General features: G+C 49.6%; 1 protein-coding gene across 1 annotated transcript in view; it reads left to right on the forward strand.

Annotated features, from left to right (window-relative positions):
- Positions 1-18,715, forward strand: part of PTPRJ (protein tyrosine phosphatase receptor type J) — a 149,132-nt gene that overhangs the window by 89,495 nt on the left and 40,922 nt on the right. The window lies entirely within an intron of this gene.

Genomic DNA, 18,715 nt, shown 5'->3' on the forward strand with positions numbered 1-18,715 from the left:
ATGTGAGTGTTGAATATTATCAAATGCTTTTTATGCATCCATTGAGATGACCTTGTGGTTTTTTCCCTTTAATCTGATACTGTCATAAATGACATGTTTTTTCTTTGCAAGCCATTCTTGCATACCTGGAATACAACAACTTTGCCATTATACTATTTTCACATGTTGCTGCGTGCATCCTGACTAATATTTTGTGTGAGACTTTCACATCTGTGATTACGTATGCTTTTGGTTTGTAATTTTCCTTTCTCATTTTGTCCTTGTCTGCCTTCGTATCAAGATTATGTTGGCTTCGTAGAATCAGGGAATGTTCCCCCCTCCTCCTTTTTTAATCCTTTACTAGAGTTTGTATACAATTAACAGTATAGGTGGGCAGTGTCAAAGTCTTCCAAGGAAACATTTTTGTGAAATGTTTCAGGAGTTCCATGAAAGGTTTGATTCAAATTAGTTTTTTTCTAAATTTCTTTATTATTAAAAATTTTAACTGTATTGTATATGTGGAAGTTGCTACGACAGTAGATCTCAAATGTTCTCACCACACACACACATGTAACGAACTGTGTGAAGTGATGGAGGCTAATTATCACCTTCCTGTGGTCGTCATTTTGCAATATGTACATGCACAGCTTAAACCCATACTCTGTTATATGTCAATCGTGTATCAATAATAAACAAGTTTTGCTGCTGGAGGTAACCCATAGTGCTCCTCGGTACCACCAGCTTAAGGTTTTTTTTTTTTTGAATGATGCCCTTAGGAATAAAACCTCTGATCTCAGTTTAATTGAGATGAATTATTAAACTTCCACCATTTGTGGCTACACATCTCACCGAATCAGTGTGTTATTGATTTTGTGCAGCCAAATGAAACCCAGAAATGCATGAGCCGCATCACGTGATTTCAGACGTGTATGTTTGCCCAGGTTGCTGTTTAAAAAACAAAATAGATTGATGCTCCGTAATGAGTTAATGTTATCCATTTGACTTTTAAAACGAAGGCTGACGAATGGTGTTGGCCGTGGTGTCTGGTTTTGTTTGGGTTTCGCCTACGATTTAATGTGTCAGGAGGATTTTGCTCAGAGACCACTGTAAAAAGGGAACTCGCTGATGGCCAACGGCTCCTGCAGCTCTGGTGCTCCGTGATGAAGTGCTCTTTGATTAAGTGTCGAGTCGAATGGGGCAAACCTTCCACAGACGCAGGACTGTGGCTGGAGAGAGCCCCGCAGTCTCCGACCTGCCCAACCCAAGTGAGCAGGTGTCGGGAGCCCAGCTCCCTCTCAGCCCTTCTTTCTCCCTGGGGGGCCATCGGCTCTGGGGGGAGAGAGCTGCCTACGCTGGAAGTGCTGTTAATGGCATTTACTCTGTCTTGATCCTTTTTTGTCCCATTCATATTTCAGTGCCTGAAACCTGGCAGGATGTCAGAAGCCACAGTGCAGGCAGGGAAATGTTCCTTTGAACAGCGAGGACCTAGTAAAATTGTTTTCCTGGTATTTAATTTGTTAAAACATGTGAGACTGTAATATTCCCTCTTTGATCCCAAATAGACTGCCACTGAAAAATCTTGTCAAAAATGAACTTTCTGGAACTCTTATCTTTATTTTATTTTATTTTTTAAGTTCTTATTTATTTATCTTTAGAAGGGAAGGGAAGGAGAGAGGGAGAGAAATATCAATGTATAGTTGCTTGTCATGGGTCCCCTGCTGAGAACTGGCCCCTGATAGGAACTGGCCTGCAACCCAGGCATGTGCCCTGACTGGGAATCGAACCGTGATTGTGTGGTTCTCAGGCCCGAGCTCAATCCACTGAGCTACTCCAAGCCAGGGCTTATCTTTATTTTTAAAAGATGGCGGTAAAGTTATCAAGCACTAACTATATAATAAGGTAGTCCTGGCATATTAAGTTTACAGGATGCGGAAACAACGTGGACAGAGTTGGAAGTCTGCAGTCAAGTGTTGTCTGTTTGAAGTTGGACCTGTTGAGAATTTGGATCTTATGCTCTTTTATTTTTTATTTTTTTAATCCTCACCTGAGGATGTGTTTTAATTGAGTTAGAGAGAAAGGAAGGGGGGGGGAGGGAGGAAGGAAGGGAGGGATAGAGGCAGAAGGAGGGGGAGAGAGAGAGAGGGAGAGAGAGAGAAGCATTGGTGTAAGAGGAACATTGATTGGTTGTCTCTTGTACATGTCCCAACCAGAGGTCGAACCTGCAACCTGGGTGTCTGCCCTGATTGGGGACCACACCTGCAACCTTCTGGTGCCCGGGATGACACTCCGAACAACTGAGGCACTTGTCCAGGGTGGACCTTACACTCCTTACTACCAAGACTTTGGCATCTCCTCGAGTCCCTCCTCTTAGTTAAGAGGCCTCGCCTGTTTCCTTGCATAGCTAATAAAAGAAATTCGGAGGATGCCAGTAAAATCCTGGGAGACCCCAGTTTCTGTTGAGAGCTGTCAAATCTGAGATTGTGTGGCCTGGTTTGTGGTGTCTGCTGTGGCGGATGTGTGTCGTGCCGCCTGTATGTGGCTTTTCAGAATGTGTTTGGGGACAGGAATTCTTGGTAGCACACTGACTCCCCAGCTGGGGGATTCTGGATCAGACTTGGGGTCAGCTTCAGGGTGAGAAGGAGACAGATGCCCGAGAACATGTCGTCTTTGACTTCCTGGCCTTCCTCTTCTGAGTGCTGCTGGCCTTTACTGGGCGGAGATGGGTCTTGTCTGGAGGGCGAGCCCTTCCTGCTGCTTGGGCTCTTGCCCAGCGGCGGGTGAGGGCTGGCCGAGGGGGGTCCCGGCCACTGTGGGAGAGAAAGCCGAGAGCTCCTTGAGGAGCCTTTGGGGTTTGAGTCAGTTGTGTCTTTGAAAAAAATTTACCCATTTGGACTTGTCTGTGGAAGCAATTAGGGAGATCACAGGACCATTTCTGATCCCGATTCTGTGCAGCGTCTATTCAGAGAAACAGAAACCAGGCAGCGGGAACAGGGGATCATTTGAGCACACACAGAGCCCTGTTGTCTCCGAGGCGTGCCCTTGGACAATTCGCCTTGCAGTGGAGTTTAAGCCCATGAAAGGAAATAAAAAGTGTTTTATTAGATGGCAAAGAAAGATGGACTGGACTTATGAGACTGGGAGCATTTTAACTTTTTCTTTGTTGATGCAAAGTTTGGAAGAGGGGACTGCTTATATAATGCGATTTATTTGTACAATGCGGTAATTATTGTTAATAGTTAATAATTATCTTCCACTGGGTAAAATGCCTGTGTGTGTTGTATATCTTTTGTTCAAAGCTACATAATTGCTACTTCTGAAGATCAGTGTCCCTTAGGGATGCAGCCCACTCCCAAGCGTTAAGCGTCTCTTTTGTGCAAGACCTTACAGAGGTTCTTGCTTGCCATGACCATGGGGAGTCAGGTAGAATTTGTGGGCACTAACGCTTCCAGAGACCTGGTGACTCACCCAGTGCCGTACACCTAGTGGTGGAGTGGGGATTCAAACCCAGGCCTGGCATCTGCATCCGGTCTCCTTCTGCAAAATGCTGACTCATTTGCTGCGGATCTGGCTGGAACCCAGCGCAGCTCGTTGCCGTGTACAGAATGTGTTTATAACCCTCATGTCTCGTATGTGTTGCATTTCATTTCCCGAAAGCCCATGAGGAAAAGTAACGTGTTCTTGGAGCAGATGGTGTGGAGTGACAGAGCGCTGGTCTTCTGACCTTGGTACGAAAACAGTTCTTGGTGAGTGAGGAAAATCACTCGCAGCCCAAATTCCTACAGAGGCCGATGGGATTACTTTCTAAGATTTGTTGGACTGCCGGATTTGAGAAAGGGAGAACTGGAGGAAACTGCCAGGAATTTGCAGTGCATCTGAGGGAAATCCTCCCTCTGGCCCGCCTTCCCCACCAGATAGTCTGGTTTTAGCCCAGCTGGAACTCACCGGGCAAACTTAACCTGGAATCCAGAAGGCCAGGGCCCGCCCTGTTGAAAGACCATTAAAGCATGTCTTCAGTTTATTCTGGGCTGAGTCTTCCTCAAACCAAACCAGCTCCCAGCTCACCCCCTGGAGGTGTCCAGAGCTTTCCTGGGAGCCTGTGGGCTGTGGCTACTTCTGACCAGAGGGACTTCCGGGGCTGCATCATCTTTTCTCACTGACCCTTGAAAATATCTTAAGGCAGCAGTTCTCCAACTTTGGAAGGGTGTCTGAGTCACCTACAGAGCTGATCAAGTGGCCCAATCTGGTTGAAGTAGGATAGGGCTGGGCCTTTGTATTTTTAACATGTTTCGCAGATGGCTCTGATAGCTACCAAGTGGGAGAACCACTTCCGTGGGTGTTCTTGCCATTGTACTTTTTTTTCTCACACTCTTTTGACTTGCGTGTTTTCCTTTGTTCTTCCCTGATGGCCAAGGCAAACCCAATTCTCCTGTCTAGACCACGCTGTGCAAGATCTGGCCTTCCAGCCCTCAGGCAGTTCAGACGCTGTGCTGGGCGTGAGTTATACAGTCCTCACCTTCAAGGAGTTTGCAGCCAGTGAAGAGACACGGGGACAGTAATGAGCAGTAGGAGGAGGGGCTGGGTGCTGAGCACAGCACGCAGGGAAGCTCAGATGGGAGAATGGAGTTTGGCGAAGCTGCTGGGAGAAGGAAGGAGGGGAATAGCACTGGCTTTCCAGGTAGTAGGACCAGCACGAGCCCGTGTAGGAGAGGACAGCACAGGTTATTCAGGGAATCTGAGGTATGTTGGTACACGGAGAAACATACCTGAAATGTGAGCTCTCCTTTTATGACTCACACTTTCCTTTGTCACAGCGTTGATGACATCTGTTGTTAAAAAAAAAAAAAGTGTGCCTGTTGAAAAGTTCAGAAGGAGACGCGAAGTGGTGACGGTCCCATGTTGAGAACCTCACCAAACGAAATGGCTCTTAAAAGGAGAGAATGACTTCCGTTGTCTACTTCTCTGTCTTCCTTGCCAGTCGTTCAGCCACCTCCCGATCACGGGGCCTGCCATGTAGATGCCATCCCTGAGAACACGGGTCAGCAAATGAGTGTCAGACCCTGGTGCTCGGGACAAATGACCTACCTGGGCCTGTTTCCTCAACTCTACGTTGATGAGCCCTAAGATCTCTATGCTCCTTTGTGACTGACCACATCTATCCCTATTGCTTGCCCTTGAGGCCCTGAAGTTCACACACACCTATTCAACTTCCCCCAGTAACGGCCAGGCCAGCTCGGTTCTTGGGCCTGGAGATCTAGCTCAAGCCCAGCCACCACTCAGTGCTGAGTGAGCACGTGCCGGGGAGGCCGTGTGCTGGGCCAGGGAGGACGTGGAGTGTGTGCTCCCTCTCCGTCGGCAACAGAGGGTGGGGCCGCAGGTGGGCAGGGCCCCAGAGGGCTGCTCTGAGAGGGCAGCTCTGAGGCCAGTGTTTTTGGACTGCTGGGCACCATCCTCTGTCACCAATGGACCCAGGGTGCAGGGTATTTTCTCTTGTGCGTACACTGCATTCGTTAAGAAAAATTTTGTTTCTCCCCCCATCTTACTAGCCGAAGACTTCCATTTGGAAATGCAGGCTGGCGTCAGAGATGCCTGCTTTTAAACTGAGCTGGTGGATATCTAGCTGAAAGCAAATAAATAGTGGCAATAATGATGCTCTTAAACACGTGCTTCTGTGCCAAACGTGATTTCATTTAACTCGCTCACGTGCTCACGGAGGCAGCTGCCATAACCCCTGTTTTCAGGTGAGAAGGTCGAACTCCAGCTTAGTACTCAGGCTAGTGGTAGTCAGGACCTGGATTCGAAAGTGCAGGCTCTGACCTGCCATTGGTCGGTGCCTGCGGCCCTGTCCGCGCGAGTGTGCGATGCAGGGCCGTGGTCAGCCAACTACCGTCCTGTGGGCCACATCCAGCCGCTGCTGGTTTTTGGGTGGCCTGTGAACTAAGAGTATTTTTATTTTCAATTGTTTACACTTTTAAGTGGTTGAAAAAAAATCAAGAGAAGAATATATTTTATGACAGATGAGAATGAATACACCTTTAATACTGATAAATAAAGTTTTATTGGAACACAGCCATGGTCATTAGTTTATGTGTTTTCCGTGGCTGATTTCACATTCCATCAGCAGAGCTGTATGACCTGCCAAACCTAAAATATATGCTGTCTGGCCTTTTACGGAAATAATTTGCCAGCATATAATTTAGAGTTCTTTAGGCTTTATGAGATGTTGAAAATCACCTGTCGCCTCCTGGCTCTGTCTTCGCCCAGGCTCTGCTGAACCAGCTTGCCGTGACTCCGGTATTTCTATGGCTCCGAGTCCTCTTTTCATTGCTTGGATATAAAATAAAAGTGTTTGCTTTGTGGCATCACTGGCTTGACAGTACCTGTCCCAGGTGATTTGCCAAGGTGACATTTTGTCAACAATCAGCCTCTTAGGACGATGGTAGAGCTTTTTCTAGGGACTTTTTTTTTCCTGGTGGTGGTTGTATTTAGGTGATTGTTAAAAGCTGAGTGGAAGAACAGTTGAAGTTTCTTGTGTTGCCTGGCTAGTTCAGGGATGCCCTTTTTCATTGGAAGGGAATATTGTGGGCATAAAATTCTGTGTCAGAACCGGCCTATCACACCACTTGGGATTTCTGTCACATGGGGAGGAGCGGGGTCTGGGTCCTGTGCTCCAGCTGCGCTGGGCAGACCTCCTGGCAATGTGAGGAGCGGGGCTGAGGGTGGGTCTGCATGGGCGTGGCTGTCCTCGGGCTGGTGCCAGGTGGCCTCCGCGAGGCTCTGGCCCCGATGGGCGGGCAGCAGGAGGCAAGAAGGCAGCGGCTGAGAATTTTAGCCCAAGTCCTTGCTTCGGTGTCAGCAGAAACACCTCTGGTTCTGCTTTTTCCCAGTCTTGTTGCGAGACAGCTGCTGCCTCCCTGTGCTTCACCTCTCGGAGCCTCTTATCCCAGCTCTCGCTGGTGGTAATAATTGTAATAATAGCTATCGGTTGTGGTTCGCTCAGTGTACGTTAAGTGCTTCACATGGATTATATCACTGAAGACTTGTCACGACAATCCTAGGAGTGAATACTGTTCATACCTTTTTTTGTTATGAAAATTCTCAAACACCGCCCCCAACTCATCTTACTTATTAATACTTATCAGTAGTCCCCACCCCTCCTCCCCAGGTCCCGTAGGTGCTGTTGTTACTGTCACTGAAGGTGGGCAAGGAGCTCGTCAGATTCACAGCTGGTCAGGCCAGACTCCAGAGCGTGTCCTAATTCCTGTGCTCTCCCGCCTCGATGACGGATGTTTGCTGCTTTTTATAGAGCACCTACTATGTGCCACTTAATCCCCCCATCAAGCCTGCAGAGTAGATGGTAACTTACAGGTGGTAGGTCTCAAGAAGTGAGGTCACTGGCCCTGACCCCTTCCTAATGAGGGGTGAGGCCAGGATTCGAAGCCAGACCTGACTCGAGTCCTGCTGACGCTCTGCCCCATGGCCCTCCCTGTCTCCCTCAAGTCCGCAGCACTGTGGGGACTGTGCCCGTCTGTGTCTCCAAAGCCTTGGAAGAGCATAGGAGGGTCACTTCAGGATGGTTCTGTGTGGGCGTGAAGAGCTTCTGGGTTTGTCGAAATCGCTGCCAGCCCTGTGGCCTCTGAGACAGGATCCGCCCTTGGCTTTTTGGCCAGAGTCAGTAGAGAGAGACTCCTCAGCTTTTTGTAGGCAGTGGGAGGCAGAGCTGGAGAAGCTGGCACCTGGAGCCCTGATGTGCCGTCTTCCTCTGGGAGGAAGTTGGGGAGGGCTGTGGGAGACCTGGGGGTCAAGGGCATGGATCATCCATCCTCCTGCTGGGCAGGGTGGGGACAGGGAGGGTTCCATGGAGAGCGACCCTGAGCTCAGCGAGCGCTAACTGCAGCTTGCTGTGTATAATGCGCACCCACGGTTCAGCACTACCCATGTATAATATGTGTCCTTATTTTTCCATTCAAAAATTTGGGCAAAAAATATGCATTATACACAGCAGTATACAGAAATAAGTGCTGGTTATTAGCCATTTTTTTTTAGCATACTCTGAGGAGGATGGGCAATGTAGGAGGGAATTGGTGGGACTCATGGAGTGGTTTTGTTATTCAGGTTCAAGAGGAGGGAGTGGGAATTCTTCCACTGGAGCATCAGAACTCTCTACCCTATTTTTCACTCTTCTTGGGGTGCTGGGGATGGCATGGGGGGCAGGTCAGGGGTGAGCAGAGAATTTAGGGACAGGAAGAATGATGCCTTCCCCAGTCACATCATGTACACTGTTCACAGTTGACATTGGCCAGAGAGAAAGTTAGAAAGTAAACAATTTGTTAATAATTGCAACCCACGGACTTTGATCGCTAGGTACTTTAGCCAGAGGGCAGCAGCTCGAATGTCTTAGGAGGACTTGGCAACATAAATAAATGGAATGGGCCAAATAGTGAAGAGCCACACCACCTCTCAGCCTTGCACAACATGCTCACAGTTTTGAGAGAGAACGTGAACAGTGAGGGTGCCCTGTTGTCAGCTGCCACATGGTCTCATCATTGATGTGACAATACCAGGAGGGGTGGGGGACTCCAGGCACTAACCCGACCACCAGAGGGAGCCGACACTCAGACCCCATTAGTTGCTTGAATGTGGCCAGATGAGAAAGCCAGAGCTCTTCATCTTTTTTTCTGGAAAAGCTAAAAGTCAGGAGTTTTGAAATACTCCAGTCTCCTAGTTTTTAGATACTTGCTCAAGATTTTAGGAAATACTGTGGCAAAATACCACATTTTACACCTTAATTATATAAATTTTTTTTTAAAGATTGTATTTATCTTTAGAGAGGAAAGGAAGGAGAGAAATATCAATGTATGGTTGCCTCTCGTGAGTCCCTGGCTGGGAACTGGCCCGCAACCCAGGCATGTGCCCTGACTGGGAATCGAACCCCGATCGTGTGGTTTGCAGGCCCGAGCTCAATCCACTGAGCTACACCAGCCAGGGTTAATTATATAAAATTTTTATTTGCCAATTTTACTTCAGAATAGTCAGAAAAAGCCACAATGGGGAAAGACAAGATACTGTTCTAATGGAGGTGAATTAAAAAAAGAAAACACTGGGTAAAATAAAACATGTCAGTGGGCTAGCTTTGGACAACGGAGCTCCAATGTAGGACACCCCCCCACCCCCCTTTTTATTATACAAGGTGGAGAGAGGGCTCAGGCTGGGCCCTGGGCTGCGAACTCTGACCTTGAGCTGAGGTGACAGGCCTGGTGGATTGGGGAAGCGGGTGTGGGACTCAGTGCTGGCCCATTTTGGGACTCTCTTTCTTCAGAGTGTTGAACCGTTTTCAATGATGTTCGTTAGGTATGTTGGGGGTTCCATAGATGTTCGCTTGGATTTTCGTTAAAAGCATGCCTCTCCTTTTCAGTTTGGCTGTGTTTAAAACGGTATCGAGATTGTAGTGAAACGCCGGCCCAAATGTGTTGTACCAACTTTTAATACATTGGAGGACACCAGTGTCTTAATAGTTGTATATCGATTATATTCAAAATAAGACCGAAGTTACTTGAAATCTAAAATACATAGATAACGAAAAAACTTGCTTGTATCCAAGTATACATATACACACATACGCATTTATACGTGTATAAGCACGTATGACATATGGAAGTCTATACATACAGTTCTTCATGAGATTTGTTTTGAAAAAAAAATACTTCTACTGCTAAAAATACCCATGGAAACTTCTGGCCTGGGATTCCAAGGTCATGCGCAGCTCTGCATCTCAAGTTCACATACATAGCCTCCCCAAAATAGCCTCTCTGGCTACTTTTCTCTGTGTGTTTGGAAGAGTTCATCTTGCCTCCGAATGCCCCAAGACGGGGGAGAGGTGAGCCAGCTGGTGGTTTGCAGGGTGGTTGGTGGCCATCGCTTCCATCGACCTGGGTTTTTGAGGGCACAGAATTACGGGTCGTGCCCACCCTTCTCCCTCAATTCCTTTCGATGGATGGCAGCCTCCGGTTGAGAGAGTCATTGATTTGTCAACAAGGCAGAGTAAACCAGCCCATCTCCCCGTTGCTTTGCCCAATGTCTCGTGCTGTGGGTAGCCTGCCATGCTTCCTGCTGGCCTTCCCATCCTCTGGCTTTTGGATTCTAGGGTGCAAATGGGTGCCAGGCGCTCTGGCCACCCCACAATTGCACAACTGCCTTCTGGGCAGTTTCCCACCATGGCGTTTATTGTCAGGCTTTCGGGGTCAGTGGGAGAGCCCACCCCGTCTGCCGTTTTCATGGTCAGTGGTTTACCTCTCAGGGGCCGGTTTCATAGGGGCTGCTGGGTAATTTCACAGGGAGATAAATGAGAGTGAGGAAGAATGATGGCCTTTCAGAACTGAAATCTGTGCGTGTTCCAGATCCCATAAAGTGCTACTTGATTTTAAAAATTGCTCGAAGCGGTTCACATTTTGGTTAATTACGTCAGTGGGTAAAAATAACTATTGTCATATGGTGTGTGGGCTTGGTTTTAGAAGGATAAAGCGTCTATTGTTACCCCCATTGTGTTATTCAGTCACTTATTACCCATCCCTTTCCCTAAAAACGGAACATGGATGACAGAACTCCCAAAGTTTGTCACTTGCTAAAATCTGTAAATTCAGCCTCACACTGCTCTCTTTGAGAGAAGTATAGAAGCCCTTTTAATTCGGTCCATTTAAATGGATTGACAAAACCGGTCCCCAAGGCCTGTGCCCGGTGAGGGTTTGTGATAGGCAGCCTTGAAATTGCCTTTGGGTGCTATGATCTGGGCTGAGATCTCTCCGGGGGTGAACCAGGTTAGTGCTCAAGGTCAGGGGCACTAACCTTGAGTCTGGTAGACCTGGGCTGGGACGTTAGACTTTACTAGTTGTAAGGTGGTGGATCAGGAACTTAACTTTTCCGGGCCTTGGTTTCTTCATCTGTGAAATGGGGATAAACACAGTTCCTGCCTCCTGGGATTGTTGGGCTGAAATGGGATGATGACATCTGTAGTGTGGGAGTTGGCCAATAGTTAGGGCTTAATATTATAATGGGTAGAACCAACCACCATTAAATTCCCACATGGGGTCGCTCTTCAGGTGGCGTTTTCTACCTCTCTTCTCCTGTATGTTACCTTCAAGCCCCCCTCGCCCCTCGCTCCCTGACCTGCAAGCTCACCCAGCTCCTTAGGCACCCCTGCCTATGCCGCTGGGTGGCTCCTGGCTGTCTGTCTACATTGCATAGTCAAGCTCTTTGCTGTGAGCTCTTGGCCAGTCAGAAACACTGTGCCCTTGGTGCCTTTGCCACCTACCCCAGGGTCGGGGGCAGTGCAGGGCTTTGGGGAAGGCACCAGGAGCATGGGCAGAAAGGGGCTCAGAGCCGGGAGAGCTGCTGGGCCCACTGGAGCGGCTGCAGGTCGTCAGGTGACAGTTTTGGAGGTTTGGTGATCAGGAAGAGGGCTGTTAGGCTGGGAATATGGGAACCTTGTCTTGTTTGAGCCTCAGGAGAACTCGATGTGGGATCTGTATTGCGTGCATCCTTTGGCTATTTTATAATTGACGGAACGACAGCTTGGTGAGGCCCTCAAGTCCCAGGGCCCACAGGTGCCAGGGGACACTGAACCTGAAACTCCTGATCGCTGGCTTGGGCTGTGCCTCCCAGATGCACAGGCGCTCAGTGGCGGCCTGCCTGAAAGGAGCTCTGGGCCCTGCATCTCCCCTGTGGCCCCGCCTACCCATCTCCACCTGTGGTGTCCAAGGGAGGAGCCTGGCCTTCTCTGCACCAGTGGCTGCCCTTGGTCTCCGGCTTCCCTTTGTGGCAGCCCAGCCAGAGTCCCCAGCTGGAGACGGGGCAGAAGCAGCCCGTTAGCCTGTGTCCCTGTCCTTCCTCACTGCTGCTACCTCAGGATCCTTGCCCCACCCCTGCCTTGTACACAGACCCTTTTAAACTCCCCCGATTTATCCTAGTTGAGTGTGTCTGTCACCGTCACTGCCAGGATCCGGAGAAACACTGGCATGTTTTAGAAAGTCTGGTCTAGCCCTTTCAATTCTTTTTCACTGTGCGTTGCAGGGAGAGACTGGGAGAGAGGCAGCCAGGTGTGTGGACGAAGGAGTAGGGCCCAGCTCTCACCTCGGCTGCTCAGTAAGGACCGTGATTGAGGTTTTGGCCCTTTAGATTTCAAATGAGGGATCACAGATGGAGTCCCAGTGAGACTCTGTCAGGATTGAAACAAAAACATAGCACAGTAGGTGGGACACTGGTGCTATGTGTGTATTCGGGCACTTCTTGGCTTTGTGTGTATTCATGTGTGAACTGGAAACTTCAAAAAACAAAAACGGAAATGGCCTGAGTTGGCATCCGCCCCAGGATGAGGCTGATTCTGCTATTTAGGGCTGCAGGTTATGGGGAGTTGGTTTAAGGTCACGTACCCATGGTCCAGAAGTGGGAAGTCCAGGTGTGTTGGCCCAGGGAGCGTGTTTCGGACACGGCCACAGAGTGTGCCCAGGAAGGGAGAAGGAGCAGGAAGGAGTCAGAGGTTGTTCTGATGCCCACACAGGGACTCGGGGGGAGGGAAAGAGATTATGTGAGGGTCCGTTCGGAGTGTATATAGGAGTAGTGTTTCTGTGCATGGGAATTGGGAGGAGTTAGAAGTTGTGGGTAAATGCAGCCAGAGACACCGTGTAACCAGGTGTTGCCTAGGGAGAGTCCAGTGTTCAGAGTGGATGCCAGTGGGACGGCTGTGGCCTTGGCCCAGTTGGGACGGCACTGAGGGCAGTGTTTTTGTTTTCTCTGAGGCCTGGTTTTAGGAACTGGTGGTGGTTCCCAAAAAAGGGGAGAGAGGGCTTTGGCTCATCAGCACAACCGAAGTAGGCTGTGAAACGAGAATATGTCTGTGGGGAGGGGAGCTGGGAACAGGCCGGAAGACTCACCAGCACGGGTCAGTTCCTGAGAAGGGAGGAGGGGAAGACATACTGTGGAGTGTGGGGCATTCCTGGGCACGGATAATGCCCGGTCATCTGGTGAACCAGTGGGTTTCTCCCGTACCTGGGGTGTGTAGGTAACTGGACGTCCTTGGCGGAACCGAGAAACAGTTTCCTACTCATTTCTCATAGGTCCTTGTCTTCCTGCAAAGTCCGGGACTTGATCTCTCTCTTTTACCTCAGTGCTCGCTCCTTTTACCAGCTATGGGGGACTGTGCCAGCCTGGGGTCATCTGTGCTGGTGACTTTGCAGAGAAGCAGTGAGAAAAGGGGGGTGAACTGTGAGTACTCCATTCAGGTCTGGGCGGCGTCTCGGAAGAGAAGGGGTTGGGGAAGCTTGGCTAGAGTGGCTGAGGTCCAGGCGTGCAGAGGTCAAGACCTAGGTTCTGGGTTTGGTGTTGCTTTACCCAGGTCTGTGTCTCTGTGTAAGTCACCTGCTGTCTCTGGGCCTCAGTGCCCACCTCTGTGCCTGAGTTGCTGCTCAATTATTTAAATACTTTCTCGAGTATGAGTCTCAGATTGCTCACTGGTTCTGTCACGAGGGTCTGAGCCTGGGTGTTGTCAGTGGTACGTGGAGGTGAAAGCACCTTGTAGAGTTGCTGCCAAGATTGAAAGGTGATGATGATAGCAATAGCATCTTCATAGATCGTTTAATGGCATCCTCACTGCAGCAATGTAGCTGCGATTATCATCCCTGTTTATGGATGTAGACCCTGAGGAACAGAGAAGTTAAACTACCTCGCCAAAGTCACACAGCCAGTAAATGGTGGCACTGAGTGATTTCCCCCAGGTGGTCTGGTTCCAGATCCCGTGCTCCTAACCATGATTCCGGGGCCCTGTGCTCAGGCAAGGGATGTAGGAAACCTTGCTCCGTGCCTGGCACACAGAAGGCGCTTAGTAGACTAGACTCCCTCCCTTTTTAGTCTCAGAATGAGCATGGAAGCGGAGGCCCCGTAGTGCTTGGGTCAGGCTGTTCTGCCCAGTCCATGTGTCTGATTCCCAGTGCAGGGTGCTTCATCCCCTCCCTGACTGTCCAAAACCATCTTTCAAAACCTCCCTGTTTACCACCTGCCCTTCCTCCCTCGACTCCTTCCGCCGCCTCCTCCAGGAAGCTTCCTTTCCCTCTTCCCTCCCAGTGGCTGAGCTTGATTCTCTACAGTCACCCACCTGCTGTCTTTATCTGAAAAACTGAGGTGAAATTCACATTCTATAAAATGAACACTTTGAAGTGTACAATTCAGTGGCATTTAGGACATTCACCAGGTTATGCTAACACCCCTTCCACCTGGTTGCAAACATTCTCGTTCCCGCGAAGGAAACCCAGCATCCACTGCAGTCACTCCCTCTCCCTCCTCCTAGGCCCTGATAACTACTAGTCTGCTTTCTGTTTCTAGGGGTTTCCCAGTTCTGGACACTTCATACGAATGGAATCACGAAACATGGGCCTCTGTGTTCGGCTTCTTTCATTCGGTGTGATGTGTTTAAGGTTCATCTACGTTGTCACACACGTCAGAACTGCATTTCCTTTTCTGACTGAGCCATATTCCATTGCCTGAGTCTGCCACGTTCTGTTTTTCCATTCATCCCTCGATGGACCATTAGGCTGTTTCCACCCTCGATTGTTGTGAACAGTGCTGCCCTGATACCTGTGGTCTTTCACGTAAGGAGGGCCCACTGATTCAGTTTGGGTCCCAGGGCTGTGCCTTCGGGTGTCCCCGAGTCCTAGCTCCAGGAGGGCTCCTTTGCATCCCTCTCATCTGTGGCTCTGCTGACCACCTGGGGAAAGGGCTTGGAGCCTCAGGTGGAGAAGGGCAGGGACCCCGCGGAGCCCATGTGCCCTGGCCTGGGCTTGGCTCTGCACGCTTCATCTGGTTCAATTCCTGCGCAGAAGGACAGAGAGAGTGGGAGGTGCTGGTTTTGTCTCTGCGCAAAGCAGCTCTCGCACGAAGCTCTCTGTTCAGAGCTGCAGAGGCCTTCTGGGCCTGGGGCAGGGTTATAGAGCCCAGGAACTCTGTGACTGCAGGTTGTATCCTCTGAGCCTCAGTGTCCTCCTCTGTGAAAGGGGCCAATGAAGTCCCATTTTCCTGAGATGCTGTGGGGATTCAATGCCATGGAGCCTGAGCGAGGCTCGTTTCTTCCACGACAAAGACTCGGAGCTGCCAGGTGAGGGGCCGTTAGGGGACGGCACAGGACCACCGCCCTCGGAATGGTTTGGGTGGAATCTTTAAAAAAATAATTTTATTGATTATGCCATTACAGTTGTCCCAATTTTTCCCCCTTTGCACCCCTCCACCTGGTACCTGCCTTCCTTCCAGCAACTCCTTCTGTTGGTTCATGTTCTTGGGTTGCGCGTATGGGTTCTGTGGCTTCTCCATTTCCTATATTGTTCTTGACCTCCCCTTGTCTATTTTTTTAAAAAAAGGTTTTATTTATTTTTAAAGAGAGGGGAAAGGAGGGAGAAAGGGAGAGAGAAGCATCAATGTGTGATTGCCTCTCCCACTCCCCAAACTGAGGAGCTGGCCTGCAAACCAGACATGTGCCCTGACTGGGAATTGAAATGGCCACTGTTTTGTTTGTAGGCCAGTACTCAATCCACTGAGCCACACCAGCCCGGTCCCCCCCGTCTACTCTGTACTTACCAATTATGCTTATTAATCCCGGCACCTTCCCCCCATTCTCTCCCTCCCCACTCCCCGCTGATGACCCGCCTAATGTTTCCATACCCATGATTCTGTTCCTGTTCTGATTGTTTGCTTACTTTGTTTTTTTGTTTTTTTTAGATCCAGTTGTTGTTAGTTGTGAATTTGTTGCCTTTTTACTGTTCGTAGTTTTGGTCTTCTAATTTTTCTTAAATGTTAAAGGGGCTTATTTAAGAAAAAGCAATCCTTTTTGATTAACAACCACTGGGGCCTTTTTGGGCCTTCTTAGAAGGGGAAGGAGCTGAGTTTATTTTGGTCATCACATTTAGCTGTCACTTCTGGAAACTTGTCCCCAACTTCCTTTTTTTGCAGTGAACTTTGGGGCTTAGTGTATGAATCTGTGGAAATGGGTTTCTTTCCACTTCATCCCCAGGCACAACAAAGCTTTGAGCTAGTTTTAGAAAGATGAGCTTTGTGTCGATTGTGTTCTTTGAAAAAGCATTTATGAAGTGTCCACCATGTGAGGCGTCTTGAGGGAGGGGTGTTGTTTGCGAGGGTCTTTTTCTGTGTTTATTGGGAGAGTTTGGGGCCTGGCTGATGTGGACTTGCATGCTGGTTTTACCTCCCACTGACCAGCCCCTTGACCCTGGATGGCAAATCATTGGCCTTTTGCTTTCTTCTTATGTAAAAATTGGGGATATTGTGAAAATTAGTTGCCTCACTTTGCTTGTTGTTACTGTGTCAACTAGTGATCTTTTGGTTGCAAGTAACAGACAACCCAAACAGGAGTCATTAAATAATAAGGGGGTTGCATGTCCCTAGCTGAGAAGTCTGGAAGTGGAAAGGGTCTAGGATTGCTTGAGTTAGCAGCTCAAGGAGCTAGGTGTTTTTCCTCTTTCTCCTCATCTGCATCCTCGGCAGGTAGGTGATTTCTCTCCTCCTTGTCACACAGTGGCTGCAGCTGCTCCAGGTATCACAGGCAGATCTGAGGAGTCCAGCAAGGCAGGATGGTATTTCCTTCCATGTTGTTCCTTTTTATTAGTGAGGAAGCTCTTCCCCAGGAGTCCCCTTGCAGACTTCTCTTAGGTCCCCTTGTCCCATGTCTTAGTCCGAGGCCAGGATTAAGGTATTGATGCTTTATTATTTGGGAAATCAGGCCTGCTGAGGTCAAGATGAGGGAAAATGAGGGAGAGTGAGGCCAGGAAAGATGGGGAGCTATGTGGTGCAGTGTTATCCTACTGGCCATTGTTTCACCATGAGCCTCAGAGAGCCATAGGCGGGTGTGTTGGCATGGCACTGAGGGCCTTGTGTGGGGGGGTTGCCAGGAGAAACCATGCTCGAATTTGTAAAAAAAACAAAAACAAAATCCCCAAAACACATCCTGGCTTTGCTTTCTGGACTTTCTGGAGGGTAGAGAGAAGAAAGGAGCACACTGATCGTATTGTTTAAAATTACTTTTTAAACCTTCTCTAAATCCCAGTAAATTGCTCTAGCCACGCTGCAGCAGGAGGCATTGTAGCTAGTGATTAAGGACCCAGATGCTAGAGACAGACAGCCTGGATTCAAGTCCAGGCCCTGCAGCCCACGGGCCCACCAGGACCTGTGCCTACCTTTTAGGGCCCTTTGGAGGGTTGGGTGAGTTAATATCTGTAAGTGTAATACTTGGAGCAGTGCCTGGCCACATCAGCACTGTGCATGTTGCGTGTAGTGCATGGACGGAGAAGACAGAGTCCGACCTGTGATTTTTGTCTCCGGAAACTTGCCTCTCGCTCTGATGGTGATTCTTACGCTTGCATCTTGAGGACGCAGAGCTCCTTGACACAGTCCAGGACAGTAGAGGACACAGATGGAAATGTGTGGACGCTCTTCGACCTCATGTGCGCCCTGCTGTGACTTCCCTCAGTGCACGGCACCCACCCCAAGGGCTCCCTCCAGCTGTCCCGCTGCGGTTTGGGTCATCTGCCTCCTCCCTCTCTCCCTCTGTGTGGAGCTCCTGCTTTAGCTCCAGGCCAAGAGTGCTTGTTCAATGGCTTGTCGGGGCTTCCTACCCTGAATTACTTATTTGCGTATCTTATTTCCCTTACTTTTTTGTACACAGTGGGGGGGCAGGCCCAGCACTTGAGTGTTTTTCCGCTCAAGTCCACCCAATATTTGGGTGGACTCCTGTGCACAGATGCACGTGCAAACAGAAACATTGCAAGGGCCTGGGCGTGCCATCCTAGAGTCAGAGTCATTTTAGACAGACGAGCTTTCCGCTGATTGTATTCTTTCAAGCAGTGTTATCAAGTGTGTGCCATGTGGGGTATCTTGCGGGGTTTGGTCCACAAAGGTTTAGTGTTTTCCAAGTCCTGCTCCCCACCCTCCAAATTGCTGCCCTGAGCCACCAGTCTAGTAACCAACTCATTGTTTTTGTCCCTCTCTCCTGTGACCCATGCTGGACTGTGTGGACTGACGCACAGCCTGGACTGCAGGGCAGTCAGGGCTGGAGGCCAGAAGATGAGCTGAGAAAGGTTAGGGCTGAGATGATGAGGGGGTGAGCGTGAGATGATGAGGGCGTGAGCGTGGAGGGTGCTGGGGATGGAAGTTCGAGAGTGGGGGGTGGATAGGATAGGAGAATCAGCAGGATTTGTCCCCCCACTGTGGGGAGTGAGGAGAGAGAGGAGGAGTCCTGGGTTCCTTTAAGGGCTGGTACCTGGGCCCCTGAGAGATGGGGCAGGGAGCAGACCCTTCTTTCTGTCTCCCTAACCCTCAGGGTAAGAAGAGGTGTTGTCCTTGTTTTCTCCACTCAGTAGGTGCAAAGGGTAGGGTGAGGGGAGGGGGTACTGGGCTGGAGAATCAGGCTCCTGGACCCGGCCAGCCTTGGCCTTGCGCTGGAACGTTGGGGCTAGTCCTTTCCCCTCTTTGGACCTTAGGGATTGCCTCCCCTGCAAAACAAGAGGTCCATTTTCCCTTCAGTGGCATTAATTGAGTGCCTACTGTGTGCCCCATGCTCGGCACAGGGCACAGACGAGGTTTCTGTTCCGGTGGGGTGTGGACTTCAGGTGGAGGAGTCTGACAGCAAGGGAGGAGCAGGTACACCAGCGATGTGATGGAGAGGCAGGGGCCCCAGTTTCCACGGGTTGGT

The sequence above is a fragment of the Sturnira hondurensis genome, unplaced genomic scaffold (assembly GCF_014824575.4).
Source record: "Sturnira hondurensis isolate 20B ecotype Veracruz unplaced genomic scaffold, ASM1482457v3 Scaffold0019433, whole genome shotgun sequence".
Lineage (NCBI taxonomy): Eukaryota > Metazoa > Chordata > Mammalia > Chiroptera > Phyllostomidae > Sturnira > Sturnira hondurensis.